Source organism: Amblyomma americanum, chromosome 10 (genome assembly GCF_052857255.1).
Source record: "Amblyomma americanum isolate KBUSLIRL-KWMA chromosome 10, ASM5285725v1, whole genome shotgun sequence".
In the NCBI taxonomy this organism is placed as follows: Eukaryota; Metazoa; Arthropoda; class Arachnida; order Ixodida; family Ixodidae; genus Amblyomma; species Amblyomma americanum.
In genome coordinates this window covers 136520455-136541376 of record NC_135506.1, presented here as the reverse complement: position 1 = coordinate 136541376, position 20922 = coordinate 136520455, and the positions used below count along the sequence as shown (strand labels likewise).

The following is a 20922-nucleotide window of genomic DNA, read 5'->3' as shown; positions in this document are numbered from 1 at the left end:
CAAGTTGCTATGGATTGCAGTGGGAATATGCCCCCGTCGCCAAGAGTCCGCACATTTAGTGGCCGGAATCTACTCCGGAACTTGGACAGCATGCCCTGCCCCTCAAAGGGAGTGCGCTAGAGGACAGCTTAATCCCTTTTTCTCCTCATACAGGCTTATTCGTGTTTAGAGTGTAACAACGGCCGACGCTATCTAGAAATAGCCTCTCCTGTAAAAAGCGTTATCGTCTGACTCATCTCACACCATATCGTGCGGATGCAGCACAGATGATGATGGCGCATTTTTATTTCGCAAGGGAATCTGTGGCCAAAGAGCGCCATGGCACAACGTATTTTTCTTCTGATCAAGGTGGGGTCAAAGACCTATTTCCCAAGCATTTCACCCGAAATAAGCCGAGCACCAGACCATGGGGAAGCTTGTACCAATTGTATCACCGGGCGGCACTGGGGATCGAGCCCCGAAACCTCCCCCATGCGAGGAGGATTCTCAGACCCCTAGGCCACCGCAGCGATGGCCTAATGGTGCGGCTGCAGCACTACTTTCGCATAGCAGTTCTAAACCCACATATAACGGATGAATGGCAGGACATTGTTGGCCGACGGCCTTCTTGGTTGTGGTGGTGAAAAACTTTATTTAGAGAAGGCCAAAAAGAAAAGCAAATTATGATGCCGCTGCTCCGCGTGTGATCTTCCGGCTGCCGGTCGTGACCTCCGTGCCATGCCAGCCGCCCCCACTCCGTCTCCTTCCCGTATGCCCTTCCTTGTGTCAGTGTAGTGGAGTACCCCACATGTACATTCAAGCAGCTACCATAACGCTCTAGTTGTAGCGTCATCTGTTGCACTCACGATGAACTAGTCTCTAGGGAATGGCGCTGTTGAATACGCCAATTATAAGGCGCAGTGTAAGAGTTGCGGGCACAGCCAAATTGTATGGGGCGTCGGAAAAGAACCTGCTCGATTTACTCGAGCAGCTGTTCGCATCCTGGCCAAAGCGCTGACACTAGAACGTTGAACATGAAAAACCTTTAGCTCCCATTCTCAAGTTTAACACTGGCATGCAGTAAGCACTGAAAATTCTGACAATAGTGTATATTAGCGCGTGCTTAATACGACAACCTAAATACAAACTGAAATTGCAAACAGTAGAGCCCATTACTTCCTTTAAAAGGGTTTCAGACGCACGACATGCGTGCGCGGGCGAGGGCGCGGGTGGCGCCCCTGCTATGACGCCGCTCAATGGGGAATGAATGCATCGCCCAACTCACCCAGTCGTCGAACTATCTTGTATGGTCCGACATTACGCCGTAACAATTTCTCAGTAAATTTTGGAGAGCGGATCGGTGCTATGGCCCACACTATTTCACTTGGCTTGCACTCTGCTTTTCGCTGCCGTAGGCTGCAACTTCGGGCGTCGGTGCGCTGGCAGCAGCGTCGAGGTTGTCTTCGCCAGTGATGCTTGGATGCATGGCGTCAAGCGTGGCTGTAGCGTTCCTACCATGGGCGAGACTGAAATGAAAATTAGTAATTGATTTTTGAGGGAAGGAAATGGCGTAGTAATAGTCTCACATATCAGTGGACGTCCGAACCGCGCCATATGGAAAGGGGTAAAGGAGGGAGTGAAAGAAGAAAGGAAGAAAGAGGTGCCGCAGTGGAGGTCTTCGGAATGGTTTCGACCACCTGGGGATCTATAACCTGCACTCACATAACACAGCCCGGGGAGAGAGTGCGCGGGCGGCCTGATCGGCCTGTTCATTTGCCTCGAGTTCCTGGTAAACGGGGGCACAAATCAGGTTACGCGCAGTGGGATCTACGTACCTACAGCTAGACTGCAGTATCCGCCGGAAAAGCGAGGAAGCCCATGCCCGCTAAGAGTTCCGACAGGCCCCTCGCGAGTCGGTGATGATGTGTTTCGACCTGGGATTAGTGAGAGCTAGAGCGATGGCAATCTCTTCCACGTGTGTTGCGCTGTAGGCTTTCAAAGTGTGCCCGTTAATTATATTTGCGCTGTGTACGACCACGGCCGTATACCACCCCCCATGGTGTGGACCGGCAACGTCCACGTAATACACGCGTTGTTGGTGACCATAGTATTATTCCAACACTTCCGCGCGCAGCTGGCAACGGCCAATATTGTCTTCTCTGGACTTGTTGCGGGGAAGGAGTCGGACCTGGAGGGCGCGTCTCCAGAGTTCTGGCACTCTCTCCCTTTCCTCAATCTGGTTGTCGTGTTTGATGTGTAGCCGGTCCAAGAGGTGGCGACCTGACGTGGTCTATGCAATTCGCGTGTATTGGAGCTTCTCGAAGCTCCCGAAGGGTGTTCACCGCGCCCAGGGCCAGAAGTCTCTGGTTGGATGTGGCGACTGGGAGGTCGAGAGCCCGCTTGATGACTTTCCGGTGGATTACCTCCAGTTGGTCCTCATCGTGTTTGCGCATGTGCTAGTAGGCGGTCGAGTAGAGGATTCTACTCGTTACGAAAGCATAGGCAAGCCGCAGTGCATCCTTGCTTCGTAATCCCCTCACCCCTTGTTGTAGACCTGCCGTACCATACGGCGTCCCCACCGTGCGAAGTTTGGCCAGTGTGATGTCGGCCCTGAGTTGGTGGTGTATAAGAGACCAAGGACGCGAATCTCCTTGGCCTCCGGATCGGACCACTTGTCGCGGTGATCCCCTTGTTTGCATATCCTGACGGCGGGGAACAAGACGAGCAGGACCATGCCAATCTGCTGGAACAGCCTTGCCGATGCTGCCATAGGGTACAGGAGTCCTGATAGTCGTCTAGGGGGCGTCTTTCTTTAAAAACAAAATGAAACACTCGCGTGCAGGCGGCGGCTTCGATTCTGAAGAAAGATTGCAAAGCTTGGCGGCGTTCTCTTGATTTTTCAGCTCTAAACTGAGGAACTGGACTCGACGGCGTCAAAATTAAAGTCGCTGCAGCTCTCGGCCACACTCATTTAAAACCTGACCGAGAATTTTCTATATCTGACGCGGAAAACACCTACGTCAGTCTCCAACAAAGTTGAAGCAGTTGGGCGCGGCTACAAACTTTCTAGGTAAACCTGGCAGCATCTCTCCTCACAAAGTAATTAAACCATGTGTTGGCGGCGGCTTCGAGCATGTACAAAGATTACATCGGCAAGCAGTGCAGAATTATAAATTCGAGAGTTAGACAAAATCTCGTCTGATCGGGGACAATCATAACAAAACTTAAAAGGGGGGACGCCGACCAAAAGGAAAAACAAAAAACACCGACCGACGTTCCGGCTCCCGTACGGGACCCTTGTCCACAATGACAAGAATTAGGTAGTGCATCGGGACTACATACGCTTTAAAAGAGAGCGCAGGAAGCGTGCGTATACAGGAGTTAGATTTCCAGTGTTGCGACTGAGGGTGTGATTAGTCGTTTGAATGAATAATGATTCGAGGTGAAGGCGACGGAACAGATTCTTTTCAGTTGCCAGCACGTGTGTCCTACCCCGGTCGATATCGTGGCCGGTTGTTCACCTCGAATCATTATTCATTCAAATGACTAATTTCGCCCTCAGTGGCAACATTGGAAATCCAACGCCTGTATACGCACGCTTCCTGTGCCCTCTTTTCAAGCATATTTAATCCCGATGCACTGCCTCGTTCTTCTCATTGTGAACAAGGCTCCTCTACAGGAGCCGAAACGTAGTTTTTGTGGTTTTGTTTTTATTTTTGGTGGGCGTCCCCCTTTTTAAGTTTTATTATCAGCGCAGAATTACTTGGAGCCACATTACTCCCATGTGGTGCTCGAAATGTAAATCATCTCTCAGCCGAAAAAAAAATGCGCTGCATTTCACCCTCACAAGACACCCATTAAATTGGACGAATATTTACACCACGAATAGTGCTGCTACAAACACAGCTAAAATATTTTTTTTTTACATCTGCCTTCAAATAAACGGGGCACATTAACTATAGAAGAATAACGCGGATGTTGTGGTTTACTTAAAAGGCAACCTTAGCCACTCAACAAGAACTTTGATGGTAAACTTATATTTTTTTACAAGCACATATCAAGAGACAATGCATCACCGTACTGGAATCCGTATGAAAATCAACTTCCGAGTAATAATGTATTTGGAAAGTAGAGGCGGGTAACATTCAAATCGAATCAAATCACATTTTATTTCTGCCTTGAAAAGATACAGACAGCGGAGGCGCAGAAAAAGATGTAAGATACAGCTGGACAAAGCCGCAGCCCCCTTTAGCTCGGCAGCGACTTGACATCAAGGCTTAAAAAACAAAGGCAGTTGGTTAACGTATTAACAGGTATACAATAATGAAACTACCAAATAAAGTGAAACGGCATTATACAATATTGAATCGACATTCGCACTCGACAAACACAGATCGATAGCAAAGAAAAAGAATAAACATATTCTACATGTCAATGTACATAGCACGCAAAGATTTATTTGACGAACTGAACAGGTCAAAATTATTATATGCATATGTATTTAACACGGAAGGAAGAGTGAACTGCAGGCGTTCTCTGCCTGAATTTATTCGAGGAGTCGGCCCCACACAAGTCTCCGCATACCTTGTCGTGTAGCTGGCTTCTCGGGCATTTAATTCAGCAAGGTTACGTATGTAGTTTACATTCCTACGTGTTTCAAGTTTGAACCGGATACTTAGACGATATTTATAAAAGTTTTGAATTTTTACCACACCACTTTCTAAAAAGAGATCTGCGCTTGGAAAGTCCCAGGGGACATTGTAAATAAGACGAAGGAACTTTTTCTGTAGAATATCGATACCCTGAAGACAGCTGTCCGTGGCTGCACCCCACACTAAGTGGCAGTAGTTTAAGTATGAGTAGAAAAGGGAATTATAGAGGAGTGGCTTTATTTTTCTTGGAATAACATATCTCAGCCGACTTATGACCCCGGTTAATTGAGCCAGCTTCGTTGCTATATGGTCCACATGGTGATCCCAAGTCATGTTGGAAGAAAAAAGTACTCCTAGACATTTAAATTGTTCAACCAAATCTATACACCTCGAGCTGAGTTTAATATCGATGGACGAAGGAAGCACTTTATTTTTAGGACGAAAAATAACAGCTTGTGTTTTCTTATCATTCATAATGCATACATTTGGATTCAGACCATTTTTGTAATTCAATCATGGTTTCATTGCATTCCTGAACAAGGAGATCAAGATAATTTCGAGTAAAAAATATGCTTGTGTCATCAGCGTAAATAATAAATTTCGCAGCGGAGTTAATGTTAGAGATATCATTTAGATATATATTAAGGAGCTGCCGCGGTGGCTGAGGGGTTACGGCGCTCGGCTGCCGGCCCGAAAGACGCGGGCTCGATCCCGGCCGCGGCGGTCGAATTTCGATGGAGGTGAAATTCTAGAGGCCCGTGTACTGTGTGATGTCAGTGCACGTTAAAGAACCCCAGGTGGTCGAAATTTCCGGGGCCCTTCACTACGGCGTCTCTCATAGCCTGAGCCGCCTTGGGACGTTAAGCCCCCATAAACCAAACCAAACCAGATACATATTAAAGAGTAATGGTAGTCCCAATATACTGCCTTGTGGGACACCAGCAGTAACACGTTTTAGTTCAGATTTCATATTGTCTATGCATACAGCTTGTTTTCTGTGCGATAGATATGACTTCAGAAGCATCTGGGTCTGTCCTCGAATACCACAACACTTTTTTAACAGTTTTTTAGGAGTATACAGTGGTTCACTATATCAAATGCCTTCAAAAACTCTACGAAGACACCAATAACGAAGACCTTCTTTTCAAACTGGGTTAATATATATTCCTTTTGCTCGATTAGTGCTAATTCGGTTGATTTATTTTTACAAAATCCAAATTGATTTGGAGACAAAAGGTTATGTTTATAAATAAAATGAGACAACCTTGTATGTAGCACTTCTTCAAGAGCCTTCGAAAAGATAGGGAGTATATATACTGGTCTATAATTTCCTAAATCTTTGCGGTCACCTTTCTTATACACAATCGTTACTTTGGCTATTTGCATTTTGTCAGGAAATATACCGGTAGTAAAACATAAATGAAATATATTCGCAAGAAGAGGGGCAATAACTGCGACAACATGCTTCACAGGCCTGACTTGAATGCCATCAATGTCACAGGCATGGCTGTTATTAGGGTTCTGTATGACTGATATAACTTCTGCCGTAACCGGGTTCAAAAATATTGTATCATTATTGTAGGAACTAATGTAACTATTGCAATCATGTGATGGTTTGGTATGAGAGAGGGTTGTGAAAAAGTTGCTAAAGGCATCTGCTAGCTCTATCCCAGATATATCTTTATCATCAAGCCTTAATGTCCGTGGGGCAGGGTGCGTTTGCTCGCGCCTTAGTAAGCTCATTAAAATTTTTCTAAACAAATTAACAAAACGCATCAAAATCAAGTGGTATAACATAAATAACATAGGAAAACGCCCGTGGAGAGCGCTAGATTGAAGATATGTGTATATGTGGTAAAATCAACTCTACTTTGGACTTGATAAGTCTTAGCTGAACGTTACCAATGCCACACACGGAACTATTACGTAGAGAGATAAATGTTTCAAATGTTTCATTTTCACATCAAGGGTTTTAAAAAAATACTGTTGGCTTTTCTAGTCATTTTCAATGCTTCCACATACTGATTAACAAGGTTGCTTTGGAATTCTTCTGCTAGTTGTTGCCCACAGACAGCTTCAGCATTTAAAATTAGTTTAAATGAACTCGGAATGGAAGATTTTCGGTTAAGAAGCTTGTTTAACCTCTTCCATATGATTTCAGATGTCATGTTATGACCTGTTTCAAAAAGGTGACACAAATGCTGGTGTTTTTATCCACGCAGTGTGGCGTTTGTTGCTTATTTCTAAATTTCTTGAATGATTTTAAATCTTCTGGGTCACTTGTGTTTCAAATTTTTAAAAATTTGTCTTTCTCTTTATCGTTCTTAAACACTCCATGGTTTGCGAGATTTTTGTACGTTTTTTTATGGTAACAAGAGGAAATTACTGTGAGTATGCTTCTGGTACGATACTCAAGAAATTCACATCGGCAACATCAGGTGGTGACGAACTGTGAACTTGGCTCCAGTCCTCTTGCGCCAGTTTAAAGCGGAAGGTGTTAATCGTTGCTTCACTAATGTTTTGAATCTTTTTTCTGGAAGGGCTATGGTATGGGCACGTTTAGATGTCGTCCTGTTAAGCAAGAATATGGGCAAGTGGTCCCTTGTATTAAATAATCGTGCTACAGCTGTACCTTCATGTTCTGGTAAATTTTGTTACAAACAAACCTATTAGCGTACTGGATTTGTTTGTTATCCTTGGAGTGTGGGCCATAATGCTAAAGCCGTGCGAGGAGTACACTGTTTGAAACAAATGTCCCGAGGTAAGCGAGTTAAGCAAGTCTATGCTGAAATCAATGTCAAAACCAGTATCAATGTCTAGTTAGTGAAATCAAGCAGTGTTCCTTTATAATCTATGAAATTGTTCACACACCCATGCGGCCGCTTATCGACCACAGCAAAAATATAGGTCTCACTAACAACAGAAATATATTCATTGCAGTCATTACTCGCAGTGAATTGTTCAAGTATGGCACATTTATTGCATTTTTAAATATTCAATTGCATTCCTCCGCCAATCATTTTTGAGCGGTATAAAACAAATGTCACACTTTTCCTCAGTTATGAGATCACATTCTGCTGCAGACCACTTTTCCGTTAGCACAATAATATCGAAAGTAAAAGTAAGCTTAGCAAAAAAGTCCTGAGCATATCGTCTTTATTATCGCTTGACCTTGTGTTCAAGTGAAAGCACTAGAGACCCTAGATGGTTCTAGATTTGATAAGATGATTAATCTCAGCAAGTTGTGAAGCCAATCCGAACGATGACGTGGATTCGTCTTAAAACAGACGAATTCACCTAAATCTCAAAAAGAATTAAAAAGATAAAGTGAATTCATCTTTTTACTCTGATGAAGTGGAACAGTTAAACAGTTTCTTTCGTCTTTTCGTCTTTTCAATGCCGTTTTCACTCTGCACACGGACAACTTTTGATGTTTTATGTTTCCGACAAATTCATGTTCCTTTTTCTGTTTCTTAGCCAAGCTTTGGAGCTTCTTGGTGGCAGGGCAGATGTGTTCATTGATATATAAAGTCCCACAGTCATCAAAACCAAGGTCTTTGTCAGTTTAGTCTTTCCGGCTTTGGCGAGTGCACTGTCCCTCTTTGCGCGGGACTTAAATTGGATGACTAGATTCTCTTTTTTGCGTTCGTTACGGGTAGGAACGCGGTGCCATCTTTCGATACCATTCTCAGTGATTGTTTCCTTGGTGGCGTCTCCGATTTTTGAAATGATAGAGGGTATGCTTTTATCTGCTTCCTGCCCGACTCCTTGATTCATATAATTGCGTTCCTTGAGTACTGTTCTCTAGGTACTACTCGTTTTTCAAGCTCGACATAGTTTTTTCTAGAATTCCGCATTTTACTTCCGCATTGTCTTTTTCAGTGTAAGATTCGCAATTTTTTTTCGACTTCTTTAGCGAGCTGTTGTTTCAGCGTTTCAGTTTCAGCATACGCAAAGTCAAGTAGGAACGTGGTGCCATCTTTCGATACCATTCTCAGTGATTGTTTCCTTGGTGGCGTCTCCGATTTTTGAAATGATAGAGGGTATGCTTTTATCTGCTTCCTGCCCGACTCCTTGATTCATATAATTGCGTTCCTTGAGTACTGTTCTCTAGGTACTACTCGTTTTTCAAGCTCGACATAGTTTTTTCTAGAATTCCGCATTTTACTTCCGCATTGTCTTTTTCAGTGTAAGTTTCGCAATTTTTTTTCGACTTCTTTAGCGAGCTGTTGTTTCAGCGTTTCAGTTTCAGCATACGCAAAGTAAAGTAGGAACGTGGTGCCATCTTTCGATACCATTCTCAGTGATTGTTTCCTTGGTGGCGTCTCCGATTTTTGAAATGATAGAGGGTATGCTTTTATCTGCTTCCTGCCCGACTCCTTGATTCATATAATTGCGTTCCTTGAGTACTGTTCTCTAGGTACTACTCGTTTTTCAAGCTCGACATAGTTTTTTCTAGAATTCCGCATTTTATTCCGCATTGTCTTTTTCAGTGTAAGTTTCGCAATTTTTTTTTCGACTTCTTTAGCGAGCTGTTGTTTCAGCGTTTCAGTTTCAGCATACGCAAAGTCAAGTAGGAACGCGGTGCCATCTTTCGATACCATTCTCAGTGATTGCTTCCTTGGTGGCGTCTCCGATTTTTGAAATGATAGAGGGTATGCTTTTATCTGCTTCCTGCCCGACTCCTTGATTCATATAATTGCGTTCCTTGAGTACTGTTCTCTAGGTACTACTCGTTTTTCAAGCTCGACATAGTTTTTTCTAGAATTCCGCATTTTACTTCCGTATTGTCTTTTTCAGTGTAAGTTTCGCAATTTTTTTTCGACTTCTTTAGCGAGCTGTTGTTTCAGCGTTTCAGTTTCAGCATACGCAAAGTCAAGTAGGAACGCGGTGCCATCTTTCGATACCATTCTCAGTGATTGTTTCCTTGGTGGCGTCTCCGATTTTTGAAATGATAGAGGGTATGCTTTTATCTGCTTCCTGCCCGACTCCTTGATTCATATAATTGCGTTCCTTGAGTACTGTTCTCTAGGTACTACTCGTTTTTCAAGCTCGACATAGTTTTTTCTAGAATTCCGCATTTTACTTCCGCATTGTCTTTTTCAGTGTAAGTTTCGCAATTTTTTTTTCGACTTCTTTAGCGAGCTGTTGTTTCAGCGTTTCAGTTTCAGCATACGCAAAGTCAAGTAGGAACGCGGTGCCATCTTTCGATACCATTCTCAGTGATTGTTTCCTTGGTGGCGTCTCCGATTTTTGAAATGATAGAGGGTATGCTTTTATCTGCTTCCTGCCCGACTCCTTGATACATATAATTGCGTTCCTTGAGTGTTCTCTAGGTACTACTCGTTTTTCAAGCTCGACATAGTTTTTTCTAGAATTCCGCATTTTACTTCCGCATTGTCTTTTTCAGTGTAAGTTTCGCAATTTTTTTTCGACTTCTTTAGCGAGCTGTTGTTTCAGCGTTTCAGTTTCAGCATACGCAAAGTCAAGTAGGAACGTGGTGCCATCTTTCGATACCATTCTCAGTGATTGTTTCCTTGGTGGCGTCTCCGATTTTTGAAATGATAGAGGGTATGCTTTTATCTGCTTCCTGCCCGACTCCTTGATTCATATAATTGCGTTCCTGGAGTACTGTTCTCTAGGTACTACTCGTTTTTCAAGCTCGACATAGTTTTTTCTAGAATTCCGCATTTTACTTCCGCATTGTCTTTTTCAGTGTAAGTTTCGCAATTTTTTTTTCGACTTCTTTAGCGAGCTGTTGTTTCAGCGTTTCAGTTTCAGCATACGCAAAGTCAAGTAGGAACGCGGTGCCATCTTTCGATACCATTCTCAGTGATTGTTTCCTTGGTGGCGTCTCCGATTTTTGAAATGATAGAGGGTATGCTTATATCTGCTTCCTGCCCGACTCCTTGATTCATATAATTGCTTTCCTGGAGTACTGTTCTCTAGGTACTACTCGTTTTTCAAGCTCGACATAGTTTTTTCTAGAATTCCGCATTTTACTTCCGCATTGTCTTTTTCAGTGTAAGTTTCGCAATTTTTTTTTTCGACTTCTTTAGCGAGCTGTTGTTTCAGCGTTTCAGTTTCAGCATACGCAAAATCAAGGCTCCTGGTAAAACGTTTTTTGCTGATTGGGAAGCTTTCGGATATCACTCCATGCGTCCCATTCGAATGTCCTGCGAGTATTTTTTTTCCTGTTGAAGATCTTCATTCAACTGAGCGAACTCTTCTCTTATCTATTCCTTTATATTTGCTCGTCCCTTCGCCATCAGAGCCGGGCGGACAAGGGCATACACAACTGTTAACAACTTGGCCATGGCGACGACTAAAACCGCAGTACAGGTTCATAAAGACTGTCTTTGCACTAGCCTGCAGAAAATAAAGCGGTATGAACCGTTTACAGCGCGCAGTTCATCTGTTTGCGGCCCGGATGGCGCCACAGGCGTGCTCGGTACTCGGCGCCATTATGGGCCTCGTAAGTCGCCGGCGTGAACGCAGCGACGCAGCAGTGGAAATATCACGGGTGGCTGCCGAGTGTGTTCTTTTGCAAAGGTGTGGAAAGGCACAGGAAGTGTGTGCTGTGTTGTGGATTGCAAGAATTGCGACAGAGTGTTAAAGGTGTGGTACGAGATCTTTTGCGATTATCGGGCCTTGGTCTGCACGAGGATGCACTGCCCCTGTTCGTTCGCCACGCACCCTTTCCGAGCACAACACGTCCGCCAGAGCTAGGTAGCTAATCATGAAAGAAAGGTTTCGATCTTGGAGAATCTGCGAGGGTAAGCGCACAGCATGAACACGCTGTTCCGCCGCAGAAACCGTGACGGCGGGTTGTCAGTTGCTGGGGGTCGCGCGTGCACGTGCAGCGAGACCACATTGCTCATAAGTTAAGGTGTGTGGCTATTAGTAACAGAAGTGCCAGAGGCCGAATCAGGAACGGAAGAGGACAACTTGCGCTGCAGCATACCGTAGAATATGCAGCGCGCAGCCGTACGAGCGGATTGACTTCTTGAGCGACGTAGGTTGTCTGTTTTGGCTTGGCGCATGCGTGGCGGTTACTCTATGGAATGTACACAATAAAGATGTCAGTTATTAGTCCAGCCTTGTCCTGTGTAGGTTCTCCTGTTGTCCCTCGTCTTTTTTCGGCTGGTAAAAATTATTCTTCGACATGTCATACCAACTGGCCCACCATTCAGCCTTGCTTCAACGTTTGCCGTCAGTCCGCGTATTGCATGCCGTCTTGATGGTATGGCTCAACTTCACTCCGGGAAGCGCGGTTTTCGCGGAGCACATTCGGAATACAGCATTTGCGTTACGGCTATTGTTGTGACCTCGCAGGCCAGCGGTCACAATGAGGCTGATTACTTACACCGAGACCTCGAGCATTTTCATTTCCACATATGGAGCGCGGAGCGTACCACAATTTTGGGGAGGCTAACGTAGTTGTAAACTCAGTGTAGCATAAATACGTCACCATGCGCGCGTTATTACATTTATATCTGGGAATCCTGCAAAACAATTGCACGCCAGCTAGTGAAGGCTGCTTGATGCATGGTGTGGCGGCCATCACAGTTAGTATTTGTGTACATATTTATTTTCGTGACTTTTCTGTGTTTAACAAATCAGTAGAAAATATATTACGTTGCCGAAGCACGGTTAGCAGGTTGTAAACAAATGCGTACGATGTGCATGTTAACATTTTAGAGCGACGTCTGCATGCATGTGCCCAATAGGACAACGGCCTGCGCAGCCGCCGGAGCTTTAAACCTTGATGTTTCAGACAATAACAATGAAAACAATCAGCAAAGCCTTCAACGAAGCAAAGACAAGCACTAAGGCGATCGATTCGATGGTTCGAAGAGGTGGAGTGCTGGGCGACTCACCGCGACATGAAGCCTGATTACGCTTTCACACCTGAAGCGATCAAATTAGTGGTTAGGTTTCCCACATGTCCTTTGAAGCTTTCGCGAGACCCTAGTGTCGTCTTCTTACTCACTTACAACGATATCAATCGAAACACTCGCTCTTGGGACCGAACCACCAAACGCAGCGGCCGTCGTGACGACGCAGGCGCCGAGCAGTCAGGAGGCGTGTAATGGCGGCCTTATCACGTGATCAAAGACGGCAGCCAAGTCTCAGAATGCGCAGCATGGTACGTCACAGGCTGTTCCGCTGCGCAAATACCCGCCACTTACTGCAGCGCTTCTGCAGCTCGGAAGCGAAGTCCTCTGCGGGCGGCCGGAGAAACAAAATTAAAAACCAGCGATGTTCTCTTGCCAGATTGTTACGTAGTTTATATACACACAATACCGCACAGCGTGTCGCTTTGAATGAAACCCTAAATGACAACCAAATCAAAGTCGTAAAGCTTTTAGGTAAGAGGAATTGCAAACAGGCCCCGCGAATCCCCGGGATGTTTTATACGAGCCTCCCCAATATGTGCGTTTAAAGTTCATTCGTGTTTTATCATGAGTTCTGAAGAATACCACCTCTGGAACATCACAAAGGACTGCAGTAATGCCATTAATGTAACTTCCAGCGTGGGCATGCTCTTTCGCTTCTGTAAAGTGCTTGAGCCATCGTGCCTCCTTCCTTAGGCGCCGTTGGGCGGCCTCTTTCTAGAAGTCTTTTTTTAGCACAGAGACTGTAAAATCGGAGGACTCGTGTCAGAAATCTCAATAGAAATTTAGCGAGTAAGCATCGCCTTGCATCACCTTTAGCTGGTGCGTGAGAATTCCACTCATTGATTGATCGCTGCTAAGTTCATTGTACTGGCTTTCATATAATTATGAAAACGCTCACTTTCTAAACCGTGTAATAAAACTTCTCTGTAGAAAACTCCAGACAACGCAAGTGAAGCAATATTGGCCACAGCAAGACTTGAGCACTATTGGTCAATACTAACCTGTCTTGTCTTACTGCTCCTCTCTTCAGACCTTCTTAGCCTGGTTTCCAAATCATGCTTCATTGGCAACACCATCGCGGCGACTTGCTCAACAGAGGATTCATTCGTCTCAGTTTATTTACGCTTCACGCTAAGCATTCGGTCGTGAATTTTATCCGTTGCCTCTTTCTGACCCATATCATTAAGTTGAAATAAGACGAATTTGTCCCTTTTAACGGCGCATTTTCCCCGATTAGAGCCTTATCGGGTCGAGAGAACCGATAGCGCTCTATCGGTTCTTCAGACCCGTGTGATTCGATCTGATCGCCGATTAAACTCAGGATAAATGCAATGAAAGTATTGCAGGCAACGGTTTCCTTGTATCAGAGGATTTATTTACCAGTGTTAAACACATTTCACTACTTCGGTGACATGAGAGCTTTTTTTTTGCTTCCTTTCACCTTGTCCATCAGCGTAGTTGACGACTCTGATGATGAGTGGAGGAAGCCACTTTTCTCCATGCCTCTGAACGCTCTCTCCTGCAATGAGCGTTTTTGACTCGTCAGTTCAGCCTAATTCTCAAAGCCGACAATAGAGACAGATGATACCAACAATGGATGTGGCAAAGAAAAAATGAAAGAAGTATCTGAGGTTGCGCACTGCATTCGTCGAAGCGCTAACAGCAGCGAGCGAAAGTTACTACAATGAGGGGAAAGTGGGCGCCAATCACGCCGACCCAGCTGACGTCAGCCGCCTCCACGAAATAACAACCAGCTGACCTTTGAGGCAACAAGGCGAGAAAATACAAAACCATCGCTCATGATCTGTATAAACTCAAAACAAACAGATGCCCCCGTTGAACGCCTACGGACCATCGTTATAATTAACAAGAGCCCTCCTCAGGCGACCGGCTGTGCCCGTATAACGCCTCCGCGACGACATTTGTGCGCCTCTTTCTTCACGCGAATGCCGGCCAAGCATGATTGAACGCTCGCGTTGTCATCATGAGGGATGCTGCAGCGATGAGTTGAAAATAAACACTACGCTCTGCAGTGCATCTGCCCGCCGAAAGAGCGACAAAAGCGCCGCCGAGGATTCAACCACCGGAAGCCGCGCGCAGCATATGTCTGACTTGCGCCACAGAACAGCGGGTGACTCCGTGAAGTCCGACGTCGAACGTACGTACAGGCATGTTTCAGCGAGCACATCGCCTTTTCCCTTGTAACTCTCCATCGCGGTCTCTTCGCCAGACATACTTTGCACGAAACGTTTGTGCGGCAAGGGATGAAAGTTTCTTTGTATTTTTCTCCTTGTCTCCATTGCATTTCAAGGAATTGCTCGAGTCCACTGGCGTAAAATTTTCTTCTTTTCTTTAGGAAAGCAAATTGGTCGGTTTTTCTGGTTTTTGCTTTTCGAGGAAAGCAAATGACGCAATAACTGTCTCAGGTTGACCCGCCGCGGTGGCTCAGTGGTTAAGGCGCTCGGCTACTGATCCGCAGTACACGGGTTAGAACCCGACCTCGGCGGCCGCGTTTCAATCGAGGCGAAACGCAAAAGTCGCCAGTGTGCCGTGCGATATCAGTGCACTTCAACGATCCATAAGTGGTAGAAATTATTCCGGAGCCCTCCTCTTCCTTTCTTCTTTCACACTCTCCTCTACCTCTTCTCTTACGGCGAACCAAGCGTCGGCTGACTCTGATGGAGCACTGTGTCTAATGGCGCGAAGCGGCAGAGTCGGATGTGGGCGAGGCCGATGACTGAACCCCTACCCCTTTTCATGCGAAAGCATTCCTTGGCTCATGAGTCACGTCACCGGAAGATGTGAACAGGCGCTGTGGACGGAAGTTGTGGACAGAGTCTCCGCACGAACTGAATAAAAGTGCACTCGTAGCGCCATCATGCGTCACCTCTGAAACACCGCCTCGCAATGAACGGCGCTGGTTCAGCAGATGACGCGCGCGTAGGCGAGATGGCGGACGCGTGTGAGGGAGGGAGGACGCCCAGTAAGAGAAATGGTTTCGCATTTGTGCACCTAAGCAGCACTACTGGATTGTTTTTGATTTATTTGATGATTTCCAGACGTTCTGCGGCATGTGACGTTTCAGCACGTAGAACATTGGTGTGATTGGTACTGCACGCTCCTTGTTGAGGTAACGAGAAAAAAAGCTCCGTGATGAAGCATACCGTACGCAGAAAAAATTTCTGCCTCTCACAAACATCTGTTCCGGCCACGGGGCGTGCCCAGACGCGAGGCGGACTTCTACGCCTTCATCCGCTTCGTAGTGTGTATATATATACACCTTTGCTTTCCAGCTTAAATTGGTTTTTGAGGAAAGGAAATGACGCAGTAACTGTCTCACGTATCTCTGTGGACACCCGAACCGCGCCGTTAGGGGAGGGAGTGAACGAAGAGAGGAAGAGGTGCCGTAGTGGAGGTCTCCGCTTCTTTTTTTCGTTTTCGCTCTCCATCAACAATGACATTAGATGCCTTCAGCAAGTCGCGTACCGTGTTACTGGTACCGGAGTACCAGGAGCACGCGTGCAGCCAATGGGCATGCGCAAATCACCTTGACGGCGCCAGGTGGCACCAGGTACCCGGCAGCTGCACGCGCACCTGCAGCATCGGGATCGTGCTCTTTGGCGGTGGGCGGGCTCCCAGTACTCCGGTAACGGTCACACGGTACACGGTAGTCTAAACGTGTCTATTTTGCCTGAATCGTCGAGTCAGTTTCTAAACCACTCGCTGAAATAAGGGTACGGGCGCGTGCACCGCGAACGGCTTTGGAGGCATCAAATACTGCGAAGCAATAGGATATCGACTCACGGTGAAAGAAATGCTAACATGGGCGCGTGACTTGCGGCAAAGCCTCCAACCGCTCTAGACCGAGGTTGGTTCTAGCGCCGCTTTGCGGATTAGCTTCGGCAGCCAGAGCATATCGAAATTCAACACGAATCAGCAGCTAACACCTAAGTGCATTTTGCGTTTCGCCTCCATCGAAGCACGGCCCCTAAAAACTCGGCGACGCAGATGTTCGCACTGCTCTACCAGCGCCTACGCGGTACACAACGAGTGCAGATTACTTATTTTCCAAAACCAAGTTGCTGCTGTGCAGCGCGTGGTGCTGGAGGACAGCGGCGGAGTGCGCAAATAAATGCAAATGAAAACAAAACAAATGCCGAGAAGCGGAGAGGGCTCTGCGCAGACCTTCCTGTTGTGCTTGATCCGGCAACGCTCACCACCTACGTGCATACTCGTTGACGCCGCCATGGAATCTGGTGCCACCGCGAACGGCTCTTGGGATACGGCGCCGAGGGAAGCAGGCAACGCGTCGCTGCGCATGCGCAGGGAGGAGCGGGTGCGAGGGATGAAAGCCCCTCCCGCACAAACAGGACGCCACGAGGCTCACGAAGCCGGAGGCCACTTGCGTTCCCCTCCGCATCTGTCGCATTGATCACTCGTGAATATCATTGGCGCAAGGAACAATTTTGTAACCACACCAAAAACATTCCATCATTGGAAAAAAAAACAGCCCACTGCAGGAAGTAAAAAGCCGGAAATTATCAACACATGCTGTCCAGCTTAGACCCCTCCTCATCCCTTACTGCTTGCTGACGCATGTTGCCAGGTGTTTCTATTGTATGCAGTGCATCAATGACTTTTCTTGCAACCTGGCTGGGTTGTAGGGGCAAAACGGACGATTTCTGAAAACCGGCAAACACCGCTGACAGGTCTTACAATGTGCCTACAGGCCTAGCAAGCAAAAGAAGCCCAACTACTCTACTTTCGCAATGATCTCTTTTGCATCCTTGAATGCGTTTCTCTGTGCGCTGTTAGCGCAAGTCGCAGAACCTTCTGCTGCATGAATTTCGGTTGTAAAAGAATAATGGGCTCTGTTTTGGAGAGCAACATTCTCCGAAGTCGTACGACAAGACAGCTGGGGTCTGCGGCTGTCTTCTTGGCGCTATTCATTTTTCGCATTGTCTCGAAGGTGCTGGCGAAATAAGCCCCATCGCGAGTGTCATGAACGAGGTTTTGTTGCCGTACACGCTGCGGCATCCATTGTTGTGTCAGTCTCTTTTAGCGGCGTTGGCACTCAACAAGTGTTCTTCCCAGCCGGGTGACAGTCCCACTGGCTCGGAGACGTGTGCGCCTGCGCTTCCATTCAGTGCCGGCCGACCCATTGTGCTGAGGCGACTCGGTTCGCGCGTCAAGAAGCCGTTCGTTGCTCTTGGGCTCCCAGCAGGCGCCAGTGACTAATTTTAGGCATGAAATGCTTTTCTCGTCTGGCGAACATCGTCTGGTGAGGGACAACCGAACTGAACGAAACTTTCCGTCGGAACGGCGCGCGGTTTCTGTCGAGGCGAACATCGAGTTACCGGGGTCACTCCGTGCGGTGCCACCGCGTATCTACTCGCTAAACATGACACACGGGGCATCCACGCAAAAAGAAATTGGCAGTGGCTTAGCTCGGCTATGCTAGGGCTAAAGCTAAGCCTTCGTTAGTCTTGACTTCAAGTCTAGGTTAGTCTGGTTGTCTAGCTATGTTGTTGTTGCGTTAAAGACGACGCATAACGTGACAGTCTCGCGACGGCATATTCACGGCGTTTAGCCAGTAGTTCGGCGCGCTTTTCCTCTGTTTCCTGGGCGATTCGTTTCCTCTTCATCTCGTTCCGGTGCTTCTTTCTGCTTAGCAGACTTGTCGCCGTCCATACTGCCGCCTCAACTGTGGTTGCGGCGAAAGCGAGCACTCCCTTACATTCCTCCGACAGGCACAGCTGGCGGCACAGCGGTGTGACGTCATGCCAGGTAGAGCGGCGAGCGGGCGTCCTCCCAGCGGCGGCGGTTCCTAGGCAATAGTTTAAGGGCTGTCTCTGTGCCTCCTCGGAGCACCGCCACAGCGAAATCGCAAGTTCGCGACCATTAAAGCTTTCGCTTTAAAAAAAAAATGAGGCACACTTTAGCGTGGTTAGGCGAAATGCGCATGAGGTGCACTACCACTTGGGTTTTTTCACTTCGGTTTCGGTTCGAGGCTCGGTTTTCAACCTCAACCAGGCTTCATGCGAAGATCGGAAAAATCGTTGAGTGAGATCGGTTACTGGGCCGTAGTGCTAGCGCCGTAAAATTGCAGGATACACTTAACTTAACCTCCGCCTTAAGGCTAATATTAGTATATGCGGTATTGGTATTAATATATGCGGTATTTACTTTACATTCATAGACCTCTGGCAGTGCTACCACTCTTGGCGCAGCGGTATAGCGATGGGGCGCTTCTGCGTCTTTTGTGGTGAGGCGTGGCATGACCCTCCTCTGGCACATCATGAGCAGTGCTGCAATGTGCCTCAACCACGAGCGGGGCTCAATCTTTCTCTTTTTTTTTTTTTGCCCTGCGTCATCTCGGAAGCATGCTGCATTCGTTTGGCGGTGTTTATTTCTGCATGGCAAGGACGACGTCGTCATGGTAGCTTTAGTTAATTGAACACGTTTTCTTGTAACACCGGGTGGGAGCGAGTGTGGTAGCTTCCGGGGATTATGGAACAGCACCTGGTGCAGGGCAGAGTTTAGTTGAGGTCAGTGTCCTGCACTGAGCCTTATTCCTGCAGAGAACATTGATAGGCTGGCTTTAATTACAACGTTTTTTTTTGGAATGATATCACGGAAAGAAGTAACAAAGTGGAACTATGCGGATGACTTCCGGTTAGGAAGCCCATCAAGTAGTGGCATTTGGCTAAATTGCAAGTAAAATAGATACACATGGAAACGTCGGAATGATGATAAAACATAAGAAGGCAACCGCAAATAACTTAGGATAGGATACCTTGCAGTGTTTGCAAATACACTATACACACAGAATGCCAAGTTAGGTAGTTCCAGCTTTGGCATTGCATTCAGGTCGTGAGAAGACACGTTCTCTAATACGTATACGTTCCATGCGCCTCAGAAAAGCGCTCTTTCGTATTTTGGAATGATGATGACGATGATGATTATGATAATGATGATGATGATGATGTCCTCAGGCTGAATGGCACGAACACATCCGAGTGCTTCATCGTCTGCACAGTGTGACTGTCACAAAAACTTTTCGCTTGGGTATTTCGGGTGTCGCACATAGGCTAAACTATGCGCGACGCCTGCAATTCCTCTAAACATATTTTGGCCTGTCAGGCTGTCAAAATGGCTGGCACTATCACTATAAAGGCTTGAGAAACTCATAAAAAAAATTAATCTTAAATTAGTTATCTCTATCCGGCACTCCAAAAAATGGTGAAATTCCAGGGTAGCCTCGAAACGAGACTGCCGTGACCGGGTTCGAACCCCGGCTCAGTAGCAGAGCACCCTCACTACTGGGCCTCCTTACTGGCAAGGTACATCGCGACGGCGCGTGACCCGGCAGCGCCCTCTCCTGCGGCCGCGCTGCTTCATCACATCTCGCGAGCAGCACTTGTGTCATGCGCAGTTGCGCTGCACCAGTGCGCACCTAGTTGTCTGGATTAGTAGTAGTAGTAAGTGGACGAAAAGGAAGAGGAAAGGAAATGTGCACGTGTCTGTGACTGATGTGTTCTCACCACCACCCCTGCAGATAGAGAGGAGGAGAATAGGTAGAGAGTGAGAGGTAAGAGAGAAAGGGGAGTATAGAGATGCCGGAGACGCAGTCGTAGCGGTCAGCTGCCTTGGGCTAGCAATAGCCGTCCAAACCTGTGTCCTCCAGGAAGGCGAGGAGAGACCGGAGGGCCTTGGAAGCGTTGGGGCTGGTGGGGAAGAGGAAGGCACTGGCCGAGTCCGACGGTAGACCTAGGTCCCTGTAGCAGGCAGCCAGCTTTTCCTGGTGGACGCAAAGGCGGGGCAATCGAGAAGGAGATAATCTGTAGTCTCCTCCGGATGGTCGCAGCGGGGGCAGTCTGCAGTGAAGGCCAAACCCTTGCGATGAAGCCTAGCCCCGGTCCAAGAGCAGCCGATGCGGAGCCGGAGGAGGAGGGACCTCTGCCGTCTGGGGATCCCCTTGTCCGGCAGGCGTTGAGGGGGTGTCCCTTGGGCAACCCTGGTGTCGAGGTGCTCCATTACCAGCTGCCGCTCCGTGATGGTTCTGGCAGCATCCAGGGGCACCACTGCAGTGGAGCAGTGGGTACAGCCTCCGTGGGCAGCCTTGGCCAGGGCATCATCGGCCTCTTTGCCTGGGACTCCGACGTGCCTGGGGATCCAGGCCAGGGAGATGAAGCAGCCACGGGAGCAGATGCTGTTGAGTCTGGCAGCCAGCTTGAGTACAACGGGGAGCCAGATAAAAATTGCTCATTGACATATATGCGTGCAGCCCTGAAGTTTTGTGACAAGCACTGCCGAAAAGCGATGCTTGGTCAGAATGTCCTCAGGAACATCTCGGCAAACTGGACAAACCTAGCGTGACAACTTGTATT

General features: G+C 47.2%; 1 protein-coding gene across 2 annotated transcripts in view; it reads left to right on the top strand.

Annotated features, from left to right (window-relative positions):
* Positions 1–20922, top strand: part of LOC144106424 (uncharacterized) — a 703216-nt gene that overhangs the window by 630994 nt on the left and 51300 nt on the right. The window contains exon 1 of one of the 2 annotated variants that reach the window (XM_077639235.1): positions 14588–14690. The exons of the other annotated variant lie outside the window; for it this stretch is intronic. The gene's annotated coding sequence lies outside the window, so the exon portion shown is untranslated. Of the gene's footprint in view, positions 1–14587; positions 14691–20922 lie in introns of those variants that run through there. 2 annotated transcript variants of the gene reach the window in all.